This window comes from Netta rufina (genome assembly GCF_964035555.1).
Source record: "Netta rufina genome assembly, chromosome: 7".
Taxonomy (NCBI): Eukaryota; Metazoa; Chordata; class Aves; order Anseriformes; family Anatidae; genus Netta; species Netta rufina.
In genome coordinates, this window is record NC_140130.1 from 26,895,060 (window position 1) to 26,914,759 (window position 19,700).

The window sequence follows — 19,700 nt, forward strand, 5'->3', positions numbered from 1 at the left end:
TCAGTCTGGAGGCAGAAATATTGTGGCTAATGCTCTGCAGGAACACACAGTGCAAGGAGAGCGAGCTGTGCATTTTGGAGACTCAGAAACAGACCAGTTAAAGCAATTTTTAGAAGTTCCACTACAGCCCAGGATTTCGTACTGAATTGGGGACCAGATTAACCCAGACAAAAGAATATTCCCAAGGACATACACAAGGATTTCAGGGGGTATACTCACCTCAGGGCTGCACCTCAGCTCACGCAGCAAGAACTGACTGTAACAGGAGGCACAGCCCATCGAGCTCTCACAGGTGACTGCCAGGGGACAAGGGTGGCTTAAAGGAACCTTCCCTAAAGACCTTTGGCAAACGCTCTGCTGATCTCAGCTGGGGTAAAGGAGGCAGGAGTGGGGCACAGCACAGGTGGAGAGGAAAACAAGGGCGCAGGCCAAGCACACTCCCTTACCCCTGTTCTGCAATGGATGCACCTTGAGTATTGCAATGCATGGCAGCCTCTCAATCTGCTTCCCAAAAAACATCAGCAGCTGGAGCCCTGTGTAGGGACACTGAAGGCCATGCTGCTGGGAAGCCAGAGCGAAGGCTGAGGTGCCTTGCTCTGCAGCTCAATGCAGAGGTTGTGTAAGCAGTGCGGGAGGCCTGGCCTGAAAGCCTGTGAGAAATCAAGTAATGCCTTCAGAGATTCTCTCTGTCTTTTCCTCACTTACCTCTCCAAACTGTGCCCAAAAAATCCCCTCTACCTACTCCTTTCACATTTACAGGTACAGACTGGGATGCTGTAACCTCAACGCCATCACTCCCAGCACAGGGGGAGCAGGCTGTGCTGCCCAAATGCCACACTGTGCAGTATTTTATTCTGACCAGTTCATTTCACAGCTCATTGCACAGCTATGTCCACAAACACAGAATAGATGGCAGAAGCAAACAGCAAGCAAGTCTCAAACATTTTTTACGTATACATGCTCTTATTCTATCTACACCTCAGTAACTACCAGAGGCCCCAAGAAACATTATGGTCTTGGGCCCAAAGACAGCAAAGCACAGCCCTGTGATGCTTCTCATCTAAATGGGGAGGCAGGAAGACTGCCTCTGATTCATAGGAACGCAGCATGATCTGACAAGGCCACGCAGCAACACTGGGACTGAGCCAAGAATTGCACTAAGACCTGCTGCTTTCAGGTGGGAGACTCTCTGCCCGAGACCATCACCCATACCCCTCACCAGAAGAAGCTCTGAGCACACCAGACTCACATGTGACAAGCTGTCTGCTCACTGGTACACTGCGTTTTAAAACCCAGCTCACAAGGAGCACAGGATGCTCAAAAGGCACAACACACACCACCCCCAAATTGACAACCTGACACAGCGCCTTCACTGGGATTAGATTACATCTCAAATTTATTTGTAGGACAAATTTCATATTTTTTCCACAGTGAGTGCAAACTACGCTGAACTTCATTATACCATGATTGTTTCTGTCCATACTTTATAACGAGCTGCTGATTTCACAGAATTTCTAGGTTGGAAGAGACCTCAAGATCATCGAGTCCAACCTCTGACCTAACGCTAACAGTCCCCACTAAACCATATCCCTAAGCTCTACATCTAAACGTCTTTTAAAGACCTCCAGGGATGGTGACTCCACCACTTCCCTGGGCAGCCTGTTCCAATGCCTCACAACCCTTTCAGTGAAGAAGTTCTTCCTAACATCTAGCCTAAAACTCCCCTAGCTCAACTTAAGCCCATTCCCCCTCGTCCTGTCACCAGGCACGTGGGAGAACAGGCCAACCCCCACCTCGCTACAGCCTCCCTTGAGGTACCTTATTTACAGAGAGAGAAAAAAACATAGAAAAGGGAGAGCAACAACACTGTGACCAGCCAGGAGATTCACATATTTATTTTAAATAACCTCAGGAGGCCACAGCTTCCTTTCTCAACCTGTGCTTTGCCTCCAGGAGCCTGACAGCCTCATTTCAACAGGCAGGAACGCCGAGGCTTCCCTTTTAATTAAACCCCTTGCTGACCAGGCCAGGATCTCTCAGCAAGCGAGCGGTGCGGTGCCGCTGCCCTCACCTCGCAGCTCAGCCGGGCTCTTTCCTGCCAGCCCTTTCTGCGCTCACAGCCCGGCGGCGCTCAGGCCGCGGCTATAACGCGATAGCGCCCAGCAGCGCGGCCCCGCCGCTGCCTCAGGCCCCGCTTCCCAGCCCCGCCGCCCCCCGGCTCCCGGGGCCGCCGCTCACCCAGCGCCGTCGCCCAACCGCCCGGCAGGGCCCCGGCAGCCGGCGGGGGACCGGGGCCCAGGGGCCGGGGCCACCGGGAGCCGCCGCCGCCGCCTCCACCCCGGCCCCTGAGGCCCGGCCGCGGCCGCGCAGCCCCCACCCGCCCTCACCTGCCGCCCGGGCCCGCCGCTGATGACGTAGCGGGCGACGTCACGGGGGCGCGGGGCGGAGTGTTCGCCTCACGGCGCGTGACGTCACGGCGCGTGACGTCAGCGGGCCGCCTCGCTCGCTGCCCTCAGCCTCTTTCGCCCCCCCCCTCCCAACCCCAGTCTCACCCCCCCCCCTTCTGCCTCCCCGCCATGGTTCCAGCTCGGGGCCGGGCCCTGAGGAGGCCCCCTGGAGGTTAAAATAAAAGAAATGAGGAAATTTCACACAGAAATGTTAAAATACATGATACACAGAAATGTTAAAATACACGAAACCACCGCTTCCAACGCCTCCGTGCTTGGCATTGCTGACCAAAACGCCACCCGCCTCCCTCTTCCCTCTGTTCTTGTTCTTCCCAGCTGAGGGCTCGGCTGCATGAGTTGACCCCGGTGCCACAGGGCCATGTGGTGGCAGCTTCAGCTCCCAACCATGGCTTCCAGCAGTACTGGGCTGGCTGAATGTTAACGCTCACTGATTTCCTTCCCCGAGCAGAGCAGGCTGAGGGGAGGCCTCATGGCGGCCTGCAGCTCCCTCACAGGGAGCGGAGGGGCAGGCGCTGAGCTCTGCTCTCTGGGGACAGCGACAGGACCCGAGGGGACGGCATGGAGCTGGGACAGGGGAGGGTCAGGCTGGGGGTTAGGGAAAGGGTCTGCACCCAGAGGGTGGTCGGGCACTGGCACAGGCTCCCCAGGGCAGTGGGCATGACCCTGAGCCCGTCAGAGGTCAAGAAGCGTTTGGACACGCTCTCAGACACAGGGGCTGATTTTGGCGTGGTTCTGTGTGAAGCCAGGGGTTGGACTTGGTGACCCTTGTGGGTCCCTCCCAACTCAGATACTCTGTGATTCTGTGATGGGTATTCTCGTAGGACCCTCATTCCTGAAAATGACCATCTTGTAAGAACAGACGTGTAGGGGCCCAGAAGTATTTCACAGACATCTCGTTACACTGCAGCAGGCAGCACCAAGGCTGTTCGACAGGTGGAGGACCCAAAAAAAAAAAAAAAAGGCAGAAATGAGACCTAAACCCTTGAGTTCCCATTGCCAGGGCCTTTACTTCTCCCAGCAGACCTGTAGGGCCTCCAGGCTCCATGGTTCGTGCCCCTGCTTTCCCCATCCTGGAGAAAAGGTCCAGAGATCTCCTCTTCGCCCGTGCAAGCAGGGAAGAACCCTGGACATTCATCATCCCAGTGCCACCAGTGGCCTGACCCCACAGCACCAGTGTCCAGCCTGTGAATGAGCACTGGGGGGCTCCAGGGTGCGCTGGGGACTGGTGCTGAGGAGCAGCCCTGGGGGAGGTGGGTGGATCCTCAGGCTGAAGGAGCCAGCAGAGGACTGCTGCTAAAGGCTTTGCCCAGGTGTGCAGGGGAGGCAGCACTATTTATTTCGTTTGAATAATACATGTCCTGTAAGTTAAATAAGAGAAAGTGGAATGAGCTTTCCAGTTAAGCCCAAGTGTTTGATGCTTATTTCCTGGGCATTTGGGGTCTCTGGGAAGCTTCTAATGAACGTGCCAATGTAGATAATGTAAAATACTTTAATAATTCATTTATCAGGCAGTGCTGTGTATGATATGAAATCTGAAATGATTAAAGGGATGAAACTGTCCTTTCTAAGCAGCTGTTTGATCTCAGCTAAAATGGTGCAAGTTCTGTCGCAAAGGTGTTTTATCAAAGTGGTTCAAAATACCTTGCTTTTTATTAAATTGTCCTAAATGGGCTATTTTTTATGTTCTTACAATGCTGTGTTCCATCAGATTACAAAAGAGAGGGGAGAGGGAGGACGGCCTAGCAAGTAGCAACCAAAATTGCCTGAGACCAACCTCGCCATATGACAGAGCCATTAACTCTGTTGTAATCTTGATCCATATCAAGAGATCAAGGCTGGGAAATAAGCCATAAAAGAACTCCCATTACCTTATCAGCCCTCCCATACCCATGATACCTTTATTATAGCTGCAGCTTTCATTTCTTTCACCTTCTCCTGTTGGGCACAGCTGAAACTGTGACTCCTGATTTGCAATCTAATCTTTTGGGATGACCCTTGGCCCCGAGGGAGCCCCGAGCTTTTTAACGGCACCGTTGGCTGTTGGTGCATCTTGGTGGGACCAGGGAGGTGGAGGTGGCCCCAGGTAGCTCTCTGCAGACCGCTGGTCCCATGCAGGGTGCTGTGGAGAGGCAGGAATAGGAAAGGGGGATTTGTTGCATGAGGCTGAACACCTGCAGTGGGGGAACAGTTCAGTTCACACCACGAGCTGGCTTTCAGAGAGCTGCATCCCACTGGTGGCCTGGGACATCTCCTGTGCTGAAACATGAGGGTGCACGTGTGGGAAACACCACGACTGTCTAGCAGCCCCTTTTCTCTTGACAGTGCTGCAGCATCCCGTCCTGGGCAATAACCAAGCCTCCCGGACTCATGCTGCTGCCCTGTGCCTGCCATGCACACTGTCCTGCTCACAGCGCCACAGCAGCTTCATTGTCCAGCCTCTGCCTGGCTCGGCGAGGACACGTCCTCTCAGCCTGCAGGCATGCCTGGGAGAGAGCACATATTTTGAGAAGGGTTTTCTTCCTATTTCCACCCTATAAAATTACCTAGCATTTAGCACCTGCATTTTGGTATTGTATAGCAGCAGCACGTAGCATGCCGAGGCACGGTGAGTCCTGAGAATGGTTCAGCACAAAAGGGGTGGTATTTTAAGCTCTCAGCTCTGAGTTAAACAGAGACTCCAAACACGTGTAATGAGTCTCTTCTGGATCACATTTAAAATAATTTTGGTATGTTTGGAAACAGTGAAACTAGAGACTGCAACAACAAATGGTGCGTTAGTTGGTTAATGTCAAGATAGCAGAGAGAGATTGAACAAACCTATCTAGAGATCCTGTCTCAGCTTTCCTTAGGAGGATGCCTCATCCAGCCAGCACTGGAAGTTCATCGGGTTTGGCTGGTTCCAGCGGCTGCCTTTGTGCATTTAGGGAGGAAAGGGAGGCAGCAGCAGGCCAGGTAGATGTCCCAGGGCTCTTTTCAATTGAGTACCAGATGGCAGGACTTCACTCATAAACCTTTAATGCCAAGGATGGAAATAAAATCACAGAATCACAGAATTTTAGGGGTTCAAAGGGAACTCCAGAGATCATCGGGTCCAATCCCCCTGCCAAAGCAGGTTCCCTAGAGGAAGTTGGCCAAGTAGGCTCCCAGACAGGCCTTGAATATCTCCAGAAAATATTCCATAAAAATGTTTGCTGAGCTCTCCCCCCAGATCTGTTTCCACACTGAGCAGCACACATCCCTGCTCATCTGCACTCAGCTGTTTGCAAGGGAAGTGTGAGCCTCGTAGCGACTTCCAAGACCTCTTCATTTCCCCTTGTCTGCTATAGCAGGAAAAAGAAAAAAAAAATGGAAAAAGCTAGATCTAATGCCTGCAAAGAGAGCATGGAGACACTGCTGCCCTGTCAAGTACTTTAGGAGATGATTTGTTCCGTTTGCATAAAACAGTGCTGCTAAGGAGGTGTATCCTGATGGACTGGACATACTGTCTGTATTTAAATACCAAAAAAAAAAAAAAAAAAGGTGCTTATTGTACAACAGAGACTTTTCCGCAGCTAACGTGATGCCACTCTTCCCCGAGGTCTTCATCAGCACAGACATTACCGGGGCTCAGTACCTGGCATGCCCACGTTTTGGCCCGACACCTGGGAGCACTAATGTCACGCAAGCTTCCTGCATCTTGCCGGGGAATGATACCATCGATGCTGTGTGCCTGCAACCCACAGCCTGACTCCACTGGCTCTGCCCTGAAGTGGCCAGGGCCGGGGACAGCACCCATCTCCATCAGCAGCACTGGCCTGGGGCTCTCCCCACTCCCTGTCCTGCCGTCAGGCTTGCTGGGAGCTGCACGAGGGGCCCCAAACCTCTGTGAGGTGGTGATGGACGGGCGGATGGACAGAGCACACAGCCTGTGCAGCCTCATTTCCTTAGGAAACTGGTTACCCACCAGGCACGCATTGAATTCAGCATTGTCAGGACTCCACGATGCATCTGGCATTGACAGAGAAGGACCAGATGTGGATTTTGTTTGCAATTAGCATTCACCACAGAGCAGAGATTCATTCATAGATATACATAAGGACCCCACTTTACAAGCCCCAGCTCCCACCCGAAGTCACAACCTCTGCGAGCGAGACCTGCTCACCTGTGGAAAAATCCCTGGGGCCTGAGCACATGGGAAATAATTTGGCATACCGAGCTGTGCAATATATTAAATGGATCGCAGCACAAGAAACAGATGTTTATTCCAGTGGGTGCAGGAGTCCAGACACGAAGTATTGGGTTACCGTCTGTCTCAGATAACAGGACAAAGTGGAAAAGCTGGGATTAAAAGTGCTGCCTGTGCCCCGTGTAGGGGCTGCGATCCCCAACCACGTAGCCTGGGTCCTGTGGCAGGTATTTCACACCCGGACCTGCCCACTGCACTGAGCACACGGGCTGTTTGTGGTTTAGTTTGGTTCCTGGCCACTTGGTTTAACTCCTGTGCCCAAGGCAGGATGATTCGTAGCCCACATCCATGGGCGGTTTGGGATCATGGGCCCCCAGCCATGATCCTTCGGGTCCTTGGGGGCTGTGATAGCAGGGGCAGACCTCAAACCCACAAGAGCCAGGGCAGGGCTTGAGCAGACATCCCATCTGCCCCCCAAAAAGCCTGTGAGGATCACACAGTGACAGCAGGTCAGGAGGACAGGCAAAAACTTGTCTGAAAGAGACAGGGATGTTTTAACTCCACGTGTAACGCTGGTTGGGACAGTCTGTCAGGTCTGGGTGCCTCTTCTGTCCTACACAGGGTACTTCTCTTTCTGCCTGGGTCTCCTTCACACCATGGCACCTTCAAACGATGGGCACAGAGCAGAGCAGCAGGGGCTGGGGAACAGATTGGGCCGTATCTACCAGTGGTTACCCTTTAATGAGCCTTCCCATTGTTTGGGTCACAGCTTACGAATCCTACCACTTTGCAAAAATACAGCCTGTGTTATGGAAAAGCACAGATGACATTCAGCCTTCATGAAGTGCTCCTTGCTATGATGGATGGGAAGAGGCTGAGTGCTTCACGCCGTCCTTGGGAGTGGAGGTGCAGGAAGGAGTTGGGACAGGGCAGGGGGAAACTTCCACGCTGCCGCCTCGACTACACCCCCGCTGTGTCTTCCATGGGTTAAAAACACTCCTCGTTCATTCAAGGCTCATCTGGCTCAGAAAGCCTGGTCTCCACCACGGTGTTTTTTTTTTTTAAAACCTCACACCAGTGACTCAGGCTGAACTCATGACATTGGGGTCGTGACAACCCATGGATGACATGGGGACGACCAGTCCCCTGCATGCCTGCTCCCAAATCACCCGGCCAGGATTCCCATAATATCGCCGCAGCTCTGCCAGGAAACAGACTGTAAAAGTTCCTGTTTTAAGCCGGGAGATGAGTTTTATTGTCGGCAGTCGTTATAGCAACGCGAGGTGCCGGCGAGCAGCACGGCGGCGTGTTGCAGCAGCCCCTGACAAGTTCAAGGCTGCTGCCTTGCTGCTGAAGCTTGTTGCCAAGGCAATGCAACAGAAGGCGAGAGCTGGAGAAGTGACTGCTGCCGGCAGCTCGTGCCAAAAGGCTCCGTCTGCTGCAAGGCGAACTTGGGGAAGTCGTGGTAGTGTCACAGCACAGCCCCACAGCAGAGGAAGGGGCATGGGGACGGAGGGAAGGAGCCCGGGGAGAAGCAGCTTCAAGCACCGGGTATCACGGAAAAGCAGCGCCAGGATGACCAGGGTGTCCTAACCTGCAGTGCAAAAAAATGCACCACGTGTTTGGAGGAAGTAAAGATAATCACAACATCCTAATTTTTTTACATTTCTTTAACTCAGGCAACACCACTCGAAAGGGGAATTGGGCTTTTTCCCAATGGCACCAACAGCAACAATTGTTTTCTCGATGCATTTGTTCTGTGATGTGGCTATTGCTGCTGCTGTGGTAAAAGGCATGAAGTAGCTCGGTTATCTCTCAATGTTATGCTCTTTTCCAGCCTTTTTAAACATGCTTCATGACAAAACATTAGCAAGAAAAGAGATGGGGCAACATGCTGATTGTTCTCTCCTGGCTATGCGTGTATGCTAATGTTAATGTTAATGTTAGCATTGACAGCGTCCTCTGAGTTGAAGGAGGACTACTTCTATTTGACCCCAGAGTCAAATAGATGATCAATGCAGAAGAAATCAGGTACCCGAGATTAATTTAATTTCAGCTACCAATACAATATTTTGATGTGTGCTGCATGGTACTGGAGTAGTAAAACACAGGTACTGCTAGAGTGCCTCAGATAGTTACACAGTGACCTCACATGAATTGTTGACTTGCCTATTGATCAGTAAAAGCTTAATATTTCCTAAACAATTACTGTAGCAGCATTCTGATCCAATCCTACTCACATCCCATGCATTTCACATTTGCGTGGTCTGTCAATAGCTAAAAACAACCTCAGCTTTTGCCTCTCAAGGACTACTTCAGCAAGTGCGACTTGCAGCAATGTGACCGTAGTATACCCAAAACCTCCAAATGTCCCACAGTGGAGTTTGTCCTCCTGGATCCTGCTATGGGCCATGGAAAACTTGTCAGGTCTGTGAGCATTTTGTACCATCTAGAAACGGGAAACTAAGACGTGGGAAGTGATTTGTCAAGTGTGCTAAAAGTTTTTGTGTGAGATCACAGGCTGAGCCGTCTCTACTGACCTTCACAAAAGTAAAGCTTTTAATTAACTGTGAAGTATTTTTGTACTAATTTGCACTTTTGAAGCTATGGGCCAAGAAGCAGAGAGTGGCTGGTCATGTGCTTGTAGCCATCACTCATTTTTCAGCAGCTAAATTATATTCAAAGGACTGACGATGTTTTACTTGCAACCTTACTGCTGCTACTGGTATTTTTCCACAGTCACTAGAGCTAGCTGTGAGATACTCTGTGATCAGAAAGGAGAGAAAACCTGGTTCAGGCAATTGTGAAGGGAATAAAACATTGCCCAAGAGGATGGTTTTGTTGTTTATTATTACGATTATTATCTTATTTTAGGGCTGACTGTTGTATGAAGGAACACAAGAATCCTAAAACCGGGCATTAGCATTTTTTTTGAATAAGAAAGCAAAAGGAAACTATTTTTAGTCCCAGTCTAATTTCTCTGCTGGTGATTCTGCACATGATGTTTACTTCTCAGCATATCCAGGAGATGGTTTCACAGCCCCCCGGAATAACCTTCCTTTTTTCTGAAGAGATGCACAAACAGAAGCCTGGCTCGCAAAAAGGCAAAACCATATGGGCAGGACATTGAACTCGATCTGCAGGATCCCAGCCCGTTTCCAAGACCTGGCTCTCCTGACCACAGGTCCCATCTGCCCTTGATGCCCGTGACAGTAGGACCCTCCTGGAAGGTTTCTGGACCTGCTTCACCACCCTGAGTGTGCTGTGTGATGTCTCCTCCAGGACAGATGGGATGCATGGGGGAAGTTCAGCCCCCCCTGAAGAAACCAGGGCTGAATCGTGCTGCAGCTAAGTGCACCTCAGCAGATGCTCCACACCACGGGCACAGCCAAAGGGCATCCCCTCAGTTTGCTTCTGCCCACTGGCCCTGGCTGTGCCTCTATTTCATCGCTCGGGAGCCAGCCCCAGGAAGCAGGGACGCAGTGGGGTGCCAAGGCAGCGCCATCAAGATAGCTACTGGTAACAGAAGAGACGGAGCTATTTCCAGAATGATTAATACTATTAGCACATGCTGAAGCTTAAGGCTTAACATAAGCTTTAAAGGAATGGATTTTGATGTAAAAAGTGAATAAATGAGACAACTGTCAGAACAATGAGTGGCGAACCAAATAAAGATCCTTAGCGTAGGAGATAAAAATCCCTCCCTGCTGCCTTCTTTTCTCTGCAGCTGCTGGTAAAAGTCTCGCTGTTCTTCAGGCTGGAGAAGGAGCCTGGCAATGGTGCGTGGCACTGAGACACCCAGACTAGCATGCAGCAAGGCAGCTCTCACAACTAAGAAGCCACATGGCATTTTAGCACAGGCACAGCCATGGCAAGGCACCGGGAGCCAAGGGCTGCTCACTCCAGCCCCAGCCACGCTGCTGGAGCCTGCTGGGGGCATCTCTGGGCTGCCCTTCCCTGGGCACACCTTGGATGCTTGTGAGAGTACCAGTCGGAGGGCTGGCTCATCCTCTGGCTGAATAAAAAGCATGTCTCCGAGGGCCATCTTGACTGGATCATCTTCTCCTAATCCCCACCGTGGTGTTCTCAATGACATAATTGAAAACCTGCGGCTCGTCTTTTGAGAGCCAGGTTTAACCTCCCATAGGCAACTCCCAGGAGGACAGAGGTTTGCATAATCTGCCACATAGCAGGGATCAGGTTTAGCATTATTCTGTTTTGCTTCTCTTGACACTCTCGTCTCACTGTAGAGCAGGCAAACAAAATCTAGTAATAGTTGTACAACATCCTCTTCCCTGATTCCTTTTTTATTTTAACTCCAGTCATGCAGGCTGTTTGTTTTGCTAAGAATATCGTGTTGCATGGGCGGCTTTTATTTCCCTTTCAAAAATATGTTCCTCTCCTCTTACATGAGACATTTGGAAAATAGCCGCCTCTAATGGATCCTCCAAAACCTGGTGGGTTTTGTTCCATTGGATGTGTCCGAGAGGAGGTCACACACTCAGTGTTTCTGTGGAGAGGCTCATTCAGCCTTGACCAAGCCCCGTGATCCTCCTTCCCGTCTCGCCTTATGGCCTCTGAGGAATGCTGCATTGGCTGCGAGGGAATTACGAGGTCTTGGCAAGACACGCTAATATCCTCGCAAAGACTTGTCGGGGACCAAGACTTCAGCCTCCAACTATTTCCTCTGATAAAGCAGAGCATTCACAGTAGTTCATCAGGCTCGATTCAACAGTTTGACTTTGTTTGAGAGAAATGCAAGGTCCGCACGGAGCAGAGAGGCTCTGTGAGCACAGCTGGCTGGTGCTGCCGGCCTGGCAGCAGGCTCTGCGACAGAAATCCAGCATCGGGTCCTACTGGAGGCATCGGTAGCTCAGGACACTTCAGTCTGGGCTTGGGAAAATGAGGACCCAGGTGGAAGGAAGGCTGTGAGTTAGGAAAACACCTGCTGCATTAGGATTCAAAAGACAAATGAAGTCTTTCGCTACATCTGAAAGCTTGGACCCTCACATGTGGGGATGCAAATTTGGTGGAAATGTTTCATCCTGAAGACCTGCCTGTGTTTGTACACAAAGTTTGTAGCAGAGACAGAAATGCAATCCAACTTTGCATCTGTCCTTTGCTTGCCACACTCGGTGTTATCTTTCCACTAGCATTAGGAATTACACTGATAATCCTTGGGAGTACGAGAGCGAGCATTGTAATGCAGCTAGATCTAGAAGGCCAGTTGCACAGCATGGAAAGTATTTTTGCTATCTTGTTTTGAACCACAGATAACAGCATCACCAGTGAAGGGACCGCATTGTTTGCTCGTGGGACGGGGATGGATGTCCCCAGCCCGTGGCTGTCCCAGCGCTGCTCCCGCGGCACGGAGGCAAGGTCTGAGCAGCACGTTGCATGGAGAGGAACAGCTTTCCGATGGCGTCAGAGCTCTGGTGTCAGGGACAAAAGGTGGATCACAAAACAGATCCAGCGTGTGAGAAGAAACGGCATTTGAACAAGCAGTTTCTAAGACCAGCAGAGCAGCTGAAGCTGCCGGGAGCTCCCCTTGAAGTGACCCTATGGGACATAGCAGGGGTATCAGACTGCTGAAGGACAGGGCACCTGCAGCAGAGCTTTGTCTCTCCTCTCCACTTCAGCCTCCTGGTCCTCCCCTCTCCGTACAGACCCTGTGCAAAGCCAGAGTTGTCCCCTCCAACCTGCCAGTGCCACCGAGCTGGGCTCCAGAGTGTGGCACAGAGCAGCGGCTGCCAGCCCTAGCCCTAGCTGCCGGAGGGCTCCAGGCAGGTGAGGGCATCATCAGATGCTCAGAAACTTCCAGCTGACTCAAGGCTTCTTCTCCTGGTGCCATACCAGCCTCTGAACACCTCTGTGGTGTAAAATGAGGTGAAACAGATGGTTTCTTGTGTGCACCCTCAAGAGCTTTGGAAAGTCCCCAGCTTACAGAAAATGGAGAAGAGCTGCCAGCTCTGGAGCTGGTTTCCCACCCAAACATCAGGCAGGATCCTGGATCTGTAGCTGCAGATAGTTTGACAGAGTGCCAGCTCCTGCACAGCCATCCTCATCTGCTTTAATGTCAGCTGAATATTTATGTACCATTTTCCCGTCCGGCACATCCAAGCCTATCCTGCAGGCTAAAGTCCCCCCAGCCTCCCGAGGAGCAGTAGCACAAATTGCAGTCTTGTACGGTGCCATTTGGTGTCACCCAATTCATCTCTTTTACACAGGGACTCAAACCAAGATGCCAGGTCAGCAGGTACACGAGGACCTGCCCTGTGCCAGCGCAGCACCTCTTGGGCTGTGCACATCCTTAGTGAGGCACGTGTTTGAGTAACTTGTTACAGCCACACTGAAAGCAGAGGAAAAGAGTGATAGCAGAAAGACAGGGAGCCAGCTCCATCAGCCAGGCACAAGTGGATGTGTTTGAACCAGCTGATGGCTGATCCTGCGTGTACACACCGCAAAGCCACAGCACAGCTCGCTGCCCTGCTTGGCAAAAAGCTGCTATCGCCTCCTGGGAAACAAGCAGTCCTGATCAAACCCTCATGCAGAAAATAATCAAACAAAACTAATGCATGCGTGTGTGTGTATATATCCAGCTCACAGGGATTTAAGAGATGTGTTGCGTATGTGATGTGGGTCCTGCTGAGGGTGTAGGGGCTGCTGGGGAAGCCACAGCTCCAGCGCAAGGATGAGAATTTTCTGGTGAACCTCAGCGTGGCAGGCAGAGTAATCTCAGAGGTCGTTAAAGACTTCTGAAGCCTGCTAATTATACATTAGCCAAATCTTATTACAAATAAGTAATAAGTATAGGCACGTTTGTTGTTTTTACTAATGACATTAATGTCTTTTCTGATGATTTGCAGAACTCCAGGGGACCAGATACTCAATTTGCACTGATGTATCTCCCACTCTGGGGAACTCTGTTGATGTTTGCTGTCTTTTTACCATCGATCTTGAGACAATCCGAGGTCTGTTTTCTGCACAGTGGGTTGAGCTTCCTCTTCTGCCGTACAATAGTTACACAGATTTAGTGCTTTTCCTATATAATGGATCTGGGTGCAATTTTCCAGTCTGAAAGTCACCGTACGCAGTCTCACATATTACTATTGTTAGAGATTTGTGCTTTTCCTCCCCCGCAGCTTCCTTATCTCCCGTAGGGAAATGGCTGTGACCATTTATCTTTCCCCTGCAGAATCCCAGAGAGTTCAGGCTCCCCGGTCAAAGCCCTGACGTTGCACTTCACGCTGCGCCAGCAGCAGGGAAAGAGCCAGGCGTGGAGCTGGTTAAAACACGTTCTGCAGATTGATCCGGCTTTGCCGGGCACAGACAAGCACGGGTTTTTCCCTCGCATCCATCCACGTCTCTCAGGGACTGATGTGCTGTGAGTTTCCACCGGCTGTTTGCACAGACCCGACCGTGGGTCCACGCCGCCCCGCTCTGCTTCCTGTCTGGGAACAAACCGGGACAGTCAGCAGAAACAGCCTCACGTCCTCGCGGACGAAACCACGGAACACAGTTTGTCCCGCCAGGGAAATCAGTGCTCTAAGTGCATGAGTAATCCACTGACTTCATAGGAATATCTCCGGGTGGGTTTTTTAAGCGTGCCCTCGGCGGTGCCAGGATGCTTGGTGTGCGTGCTGCTGACCTGTGCTGCCCTTTGGGGTTTGGGGCATCCCGGTGGCACATCCCACGAGCACATCTGGCCCCTGCTGTGCTGGGGGGTGAGCTCCTGCACCCTGGCTTTCCATCACTGACAGGCAGCCGTTCCTAGCGTTAGCATCCCTGGGAACACGCTCAGAAAGTACAGATGAGGTCATTCCCCAGAGTCTGCTTAGGTATTTGGGGCCCTTGACATAGAGAGGAGCTAGAATCTTACTCTCGCTGAATGGTTTTTAAAGGGAAACTGGAGCTCTTTTTATAGTGCACTCGGAGTTTGGTAATCTTGCAGTGGTAAATGATTAACAATTTGTTTATCCTAATCACTAGATGTTGTACTAGGATATTTTCTTAGCTCTTATTTGCTTCAAAAGGGGCATTGGGAGTAACAGTTGCCCATGCAGAATCAGAATCAAACATTATTCATGAATTAATGTTGTTTATGCACATTAACAAATCTGAGGCTGATTTCATCTCCGTCCTTTCAAGTGGTCCCTCAGGCACGCTAAGCAGCGGCTTGCCCCAAAGGCCCTGAGTTTGACTTTATGCTCTAAACTCCCAAAACTTCAGCCCAGAAGATGACAGCACACTCTTCCCTGTGGGTCCGTGGTGAGAACAAGAAGCACGGTGCCAAAAGAGCCATCACCGCTGAGGGCAGGGAGGGCTCCAGCCTTGCCCTGCACCTGGAGGTAACAAAGAAGTAGAAGCTTGGCCCAGAGTCCAGCACAGGTCTGGAAATCTCCTGAAACTCACCCCCCAGCCCATCACCTTGTGCCCTGACACGTCCCCATGCTTCCCCCCAGCAGCCAGGCTGCAGCTCTGCCCCCAGCACACCCCCTGGGAGGGGGTGGCTGGCTTGGGGACACAGCCGATGTGCCGGTGAGGAGCTGCTGGCTCCTCACGCAACCAGCAGAAGCCTTCTGCCCAAGTGTGAGCGGTGCCGAGGCGACAAACCTGGCTTTCTTGCTGCAGAAGGATGTGCTGTGCTCCACAGGCATCATCAGAATCACAGATTAGAGAAAGTCTTTTGAAAACCGTGCTCTGAGCGTGATTTTTTTTTTTCTTCCAAAAATAACTCGTATTTTGCTCATATTAAAAGAGCAGGATGTTCTTTCCTGTCCTGCAGGGATAAGGAGGAAATGAGAACTATGTTTTTTTTAATATGATATGAGCTACCATTCTTCTGGACTAGTGCTGTGAATCTTGATTTTTTTTCCCCAGACATTAGCATTTTATTCCCCACGGACCTCATTTCACTTCCATTCATGCTGATTATCCCTCAGCGAAGCTCTCTTTGATTTCAAAGGGATCCTTCCATATTTAGACCTCTCGCAACCCAAGGTGGTGTGGACTGAAGGGAGACAACCCACTGAATGCAGCGACTGCCGAAAGCCTCCGATCCCTTCTCACACGACACAAAGTCGGTCGAGAAACACGAGTGGGGGCAGAGAGCATCCTTTCCTGTCCTCTGTGTTTGAAGGAAAGAGACTGTGGTTTGGAGGAAATGTGAACGTAATGAACTGGACATTCGTGTCCCATTGTGCTGAGGTTTGACAGGAAACACTTGGGGCTCGATTCAGGAAAAAGTACATAGTATTCCTTTATTATACTCTCATAACCCCAGCTATCCTGCAGCACTGGCCTGCCTGCCTGCCTTTAATGTATATATTCTCACAGCTCTCTCCAGAAGACCAGAAGGAAATCTGGCCGCTGGGGAGCGGGGGAGGCATGGGAAGAAGCTGCAGGGCCATTTCCAGCGAGCAGCTCTCCTCAGTGACAGCGCAAGGCCAGCAGCTCTCTCCCTTTCCAACCAAAGAGAGCCCAGAGCAGCCACCCCTGCTGCCTTGGAGATCTGCTGTGGGATGAGGGATGCTTCTGCGGGCAGGGGGGCTGCAAAATGCCCCAAGTTTCATAAAAGCAAAATCAAAGCCCTGAATTACGCCATGGGAAGCAGGAGGGTGAGATGGCAATGCTCTTGCTGTGAAAGCATCCTCAAGAAAGCAGCTGCGAATGCCAAACTTTGTGTAATTTCTGAGCAGCCTTCCTCGGGGCCGTGAGAGTGCTCCCCACCCACCGGCTCTCACCGTAACCTATGGATAGGTGGCTGAGGCAGGTCTCCTGGGCACCTTGGCTTGGGGTTCACCCCGCAGCAATGGGTAGAAGGCTCCAGCTCTCAGAATTCAGCAACTTTGATCCTCATTTTGGCCGACTGAAGGTGCGGTGGTCCCTGGAGCAAGGAGTGACAGTCCCTTGTCCATGGCGAACGTGCAGTGCCATCAGGGGCTGGCGCTTCACCACATGGCTCTCCAGGCTGCAAAGAGTGCAAGAGAGACCTCAAAACCCCACACAACCCAGGAGTGAGAGATTGAGGACATAGCGCCCTTGATTGGAAAAGGAGGCACCCGGGAAACCTTGTGGTGTATATATATATATATATTATTTTTTTTTAACTAGAGCTCAAGTAATTTGACTTGCATGTCCCCTGAGCTGCTTCCTAAACCACAGCTGCACAAGGAATTATCTAGCTCTTAGCTGAAGTAACTCCCTAAAAAAATAAAAATAAAAAAAAATGTAGGCCATTAAAGTGCTAATAAAAAATGTTGATGAATCTCTGAGCAGTGCTCTGATTACCTCTCTGTGGGGAACGAAGAACTCATTAACATGAGCTTCGTGCCACTCCCTCCTCCTTTCTCGGAGTTTGGCATAAAGCAAGGAAACAAATGTTTGTGGTTTGGCCAAGATTCTAACGAGTAGCTCAGCTCGGTCCCCCGATTAGACACATGGCTTTATGGAGGGTGAAAAGGCTGCAGGACCGTGTAAGTGGCAAAGTGCGTCTGCCGGATCGGGCCCCCAGAAAGGAGACACGTTATCTGTTGTATGTAGTTCTGTGGTGTTTTTTTGTTTGTTTGTCTGTTTGTTTTGGAAAGTATTTAGCTGGATGCAGGAAATGTGCAGAGAGAGGGCTTCATTGGCACTGCAAACAGGGACAAGGGCACGAAGCCCAGAGAGAGGAGCACAGCCCTAATTCCTTCTGAGGACCCACTCTCCAAAAACACAATGTCACAGTAGCTTTCTGTGGGCTTGGGCTCACTCGTTTAGGTGCATTTTTTAACCCAGGGCTCCAGTCTGACCCCAGTGGATCTGTCCTGGCTGTTATCTGCCCTCTCTGCACTACCTGTTGCCTATCTGCAGACTGATGGGCAGCTTGGCAGCCGCACCCAGGCACCCCAGGAGTCTTGGCATCGAGACCTGTCCAACGGGACCGGGCCGAGCTCAGCAGCACCCAGCAGCCACTCCGAAGGAACAAAACCTCCAGAACTGATGGGAAAAGTCTCTCCTGTGAAGGAATGTTTCTCCTTGGTCCTGCTTGTAATCCGTCCATGGTCTGAATCGTGAGAATTTGTCATCTCCGTCAGCTTTTCAGGACTAGAGTAATGGGAAAACTTAGCCACATGCCCAGGAGAAGAGAACTTGCCCTGCAATAAACACACGAGGCATCTTTACATGTCTGAAAGCAATCTGCTGGGGCAAGCGGTGCCTCTGAAATTCAGTTTTCCAGGTGTGTGATCAATGTCACGCAGCGCCTCAGCACTCAAATCAGCCTCCCCAGACATCAAGCGTGCTGCACAGACAGCGCTTCTTGTCATGGCTTTAATAAACTTTATCTCCAAAGCAGCGAGGTTTTTCCATTCCCGATACCCTCCTGGGGAAGGTTGAGCCTGATTGCTCTGAGGGTTGACAACTCCCCTCTGATTTCCAGCCGAAATTGGTCAGTGGCTGGAGGGAGTTCCCGATCCTCACCGCGGCACCACCCTCACTTCCAAAACCACAACTGCATCGTGGCATTCCTTGGATTTTCAGGTTGAAAGCTTACCAAAACATGATACAGCTGTATTATTATTTTTCTTCCTGCAAGGCAAACAAGCATTGCAGCGAATAACCAGCACGAGGAAGCCGATTGCCTCAGCACACTCCACATGCAGGTAGGGGTGTGTGTGTGTGAACGCACCCGCTCCTCCCGTGCCCAAGGTAAGCTTTAATTCCCCACGGCCACCAGATGGTTAGAGGTCCTGCACTAAATAACAGGTGCTGCTCCACCTCATCCCATTATTACTGGCCGGCACCTACGGGTTCCCAGAGCACTGGTCCCGCCAGCTGGGGCCATCTCAGCTCTAAGTAGAAATTTGCAAAGCTAAAACACGTCCTCCTTGCACACCCCAGGGCTGGGCAGCTCAGAGCCTCGAGCAGTTGTGTCTTTGAGGCCCTCTGTAGCTCCCGAGGGACCTGGGGCTCACGGTGACGTGGTGGCACAGCCAGCAGGGCTGGTGCCTCCCTGCTGGCTCCCACCAAAGGCCCTGGGCGCACGCAGCCCTCGCCCTGCCCTTGCTGCATCCCAATCATGTCCCTGCCATCGCAGTCCCCAAGGAGCCCTTCCAAAGCCAGCAGGTTGCCAAATTACAAGGTTCTGTCCCCGAAACCACACAAAGCTGGTTGTGTGAGCGGCTTTACACCTGTAAGCACTGCTGTCGGGTCTCAAAGGGAACTTTTAAGCCCTCCAAGCGCATTTAGCACAACTTTTGAATCTTAAAAACGATTCCAAATATAATTACAGGCTCTTAACATTATTATTATTATTATTATGGCATGGGATTTATTTTTTGCAGGCATGCATGCATATCACCCAGGGCTTTATGCATGCACTGAGACGTGCTTCTGCGAATTCAAAGGGCTGGTCAGGGGTGGGCCAGCCAACCCCAAACCCCAAACCCCAAACCCCTGTAACGCCGCGCAGGGAGCAGCACAGGGGCGACTGCAGCCGCAGAGCCCAGCCGCGGGGCCGGCTATTGCAAAAAAAAAAAAAAAAAAGAAAAGAAAAAAAAAAAAAAAAAAAGAGATTTGCATGTTGCGCACACACTGCAGCACAGCGGGGGGGGGGGGGCCAGGTCCCTCCCCTCCTCTCCGGGCGGGAACAACAATGGAGGGAGGCGGGCGGGGCCTCCTCTTCCTCCTCCTCTCCTTCCTCCTCCTCCTCTTCATCCTCCTCCTCCTCCTCCTCGCAGCCCCAGCCCCTCGCAGCCCCCCCCAGACTCAGCCTGGAGGCGGCCGCTGCCAGATAGTGCTCCACCGGGGGAAGGAGGAGGAGCCCAGGTGTCCCTTCCTGCCACATCGTGCACCGCCCCCCCCCCCCCCCTCCGGCCCTCCCCCATCCCGTCCCCTCCCCGGCCCTGCCCCCTGCCCCTCCCCGGCCGTGCCCGCGGCGGGGCGGAGAGGCGAGGAGGGAAGGGAAGGGATGGAGTGAGCAGCGGGGCCGCCGAGGTAACGCTGCCGTGCCCGTGATGGGGGTCGGGGAGGGGGATTTGAGGGTAGGGGGGGTCCCAAAATGTCGCCTCCCGGCCCCGCCGAGAGCG

At 51.8% G+C, this 19,700-nt stretch overlaps 2 protein-coding genes across 7 annotated transcripts in view; one reads left to right on the forward strand and one right to left on the reverse strand.

The window, feature by feature from the left end:
- The window catches only part of XPNPEP1 (X-prolyl aminopeptidase 1), a 29,838-nt gene extending 27,398 nt beyond the window's left edge, over positions 1 to 2,440 (reverse strand). Inside the window, exons 1-2 of one of the 3 annotated variants that reach the window (XM_084289970.1) lie at positions 2,239 to 2,328; positions 220 to 453 (exon numbers count right to left, since the gene is read on the reverse strand). The gene's annotated coding sequence lies outside the window, so the exon portion shown is untranslated. Of the gene's footprint in view, positions 1 to 219; positions 454 to 2,238; positions 2,337 to 2,387 lie in introns of those variants that run through there. The other 2 variants (XM_084289971.1, XM_084289972.1) reach the window with 2 other exon arrangements.
- A 17,070-nt stretch (positions 2,441 to 19,510) lies between these two features.
- The window catches only part of ADD3 (adducin 3), a 98,282-nt gene continuing 98,092 nt past the window's right edge, over positions 19,511 to 19,700 (forward strand). For 2 of the 4 annotated variants that reach the window (XM_084290065.1, XM_084290069.1), the window contains exon 1: positions 19,511 to 19,608. The gene's annotated coding sequence lies outside the window, so the exon portion shown is untranslated. The remainder of the gene's footprint in view (positions 19,609 to 19,700) is intronic. The other 2 variants (XM_084290068.1, XM_084290067.1) reach the window with 1 other exon arrangement.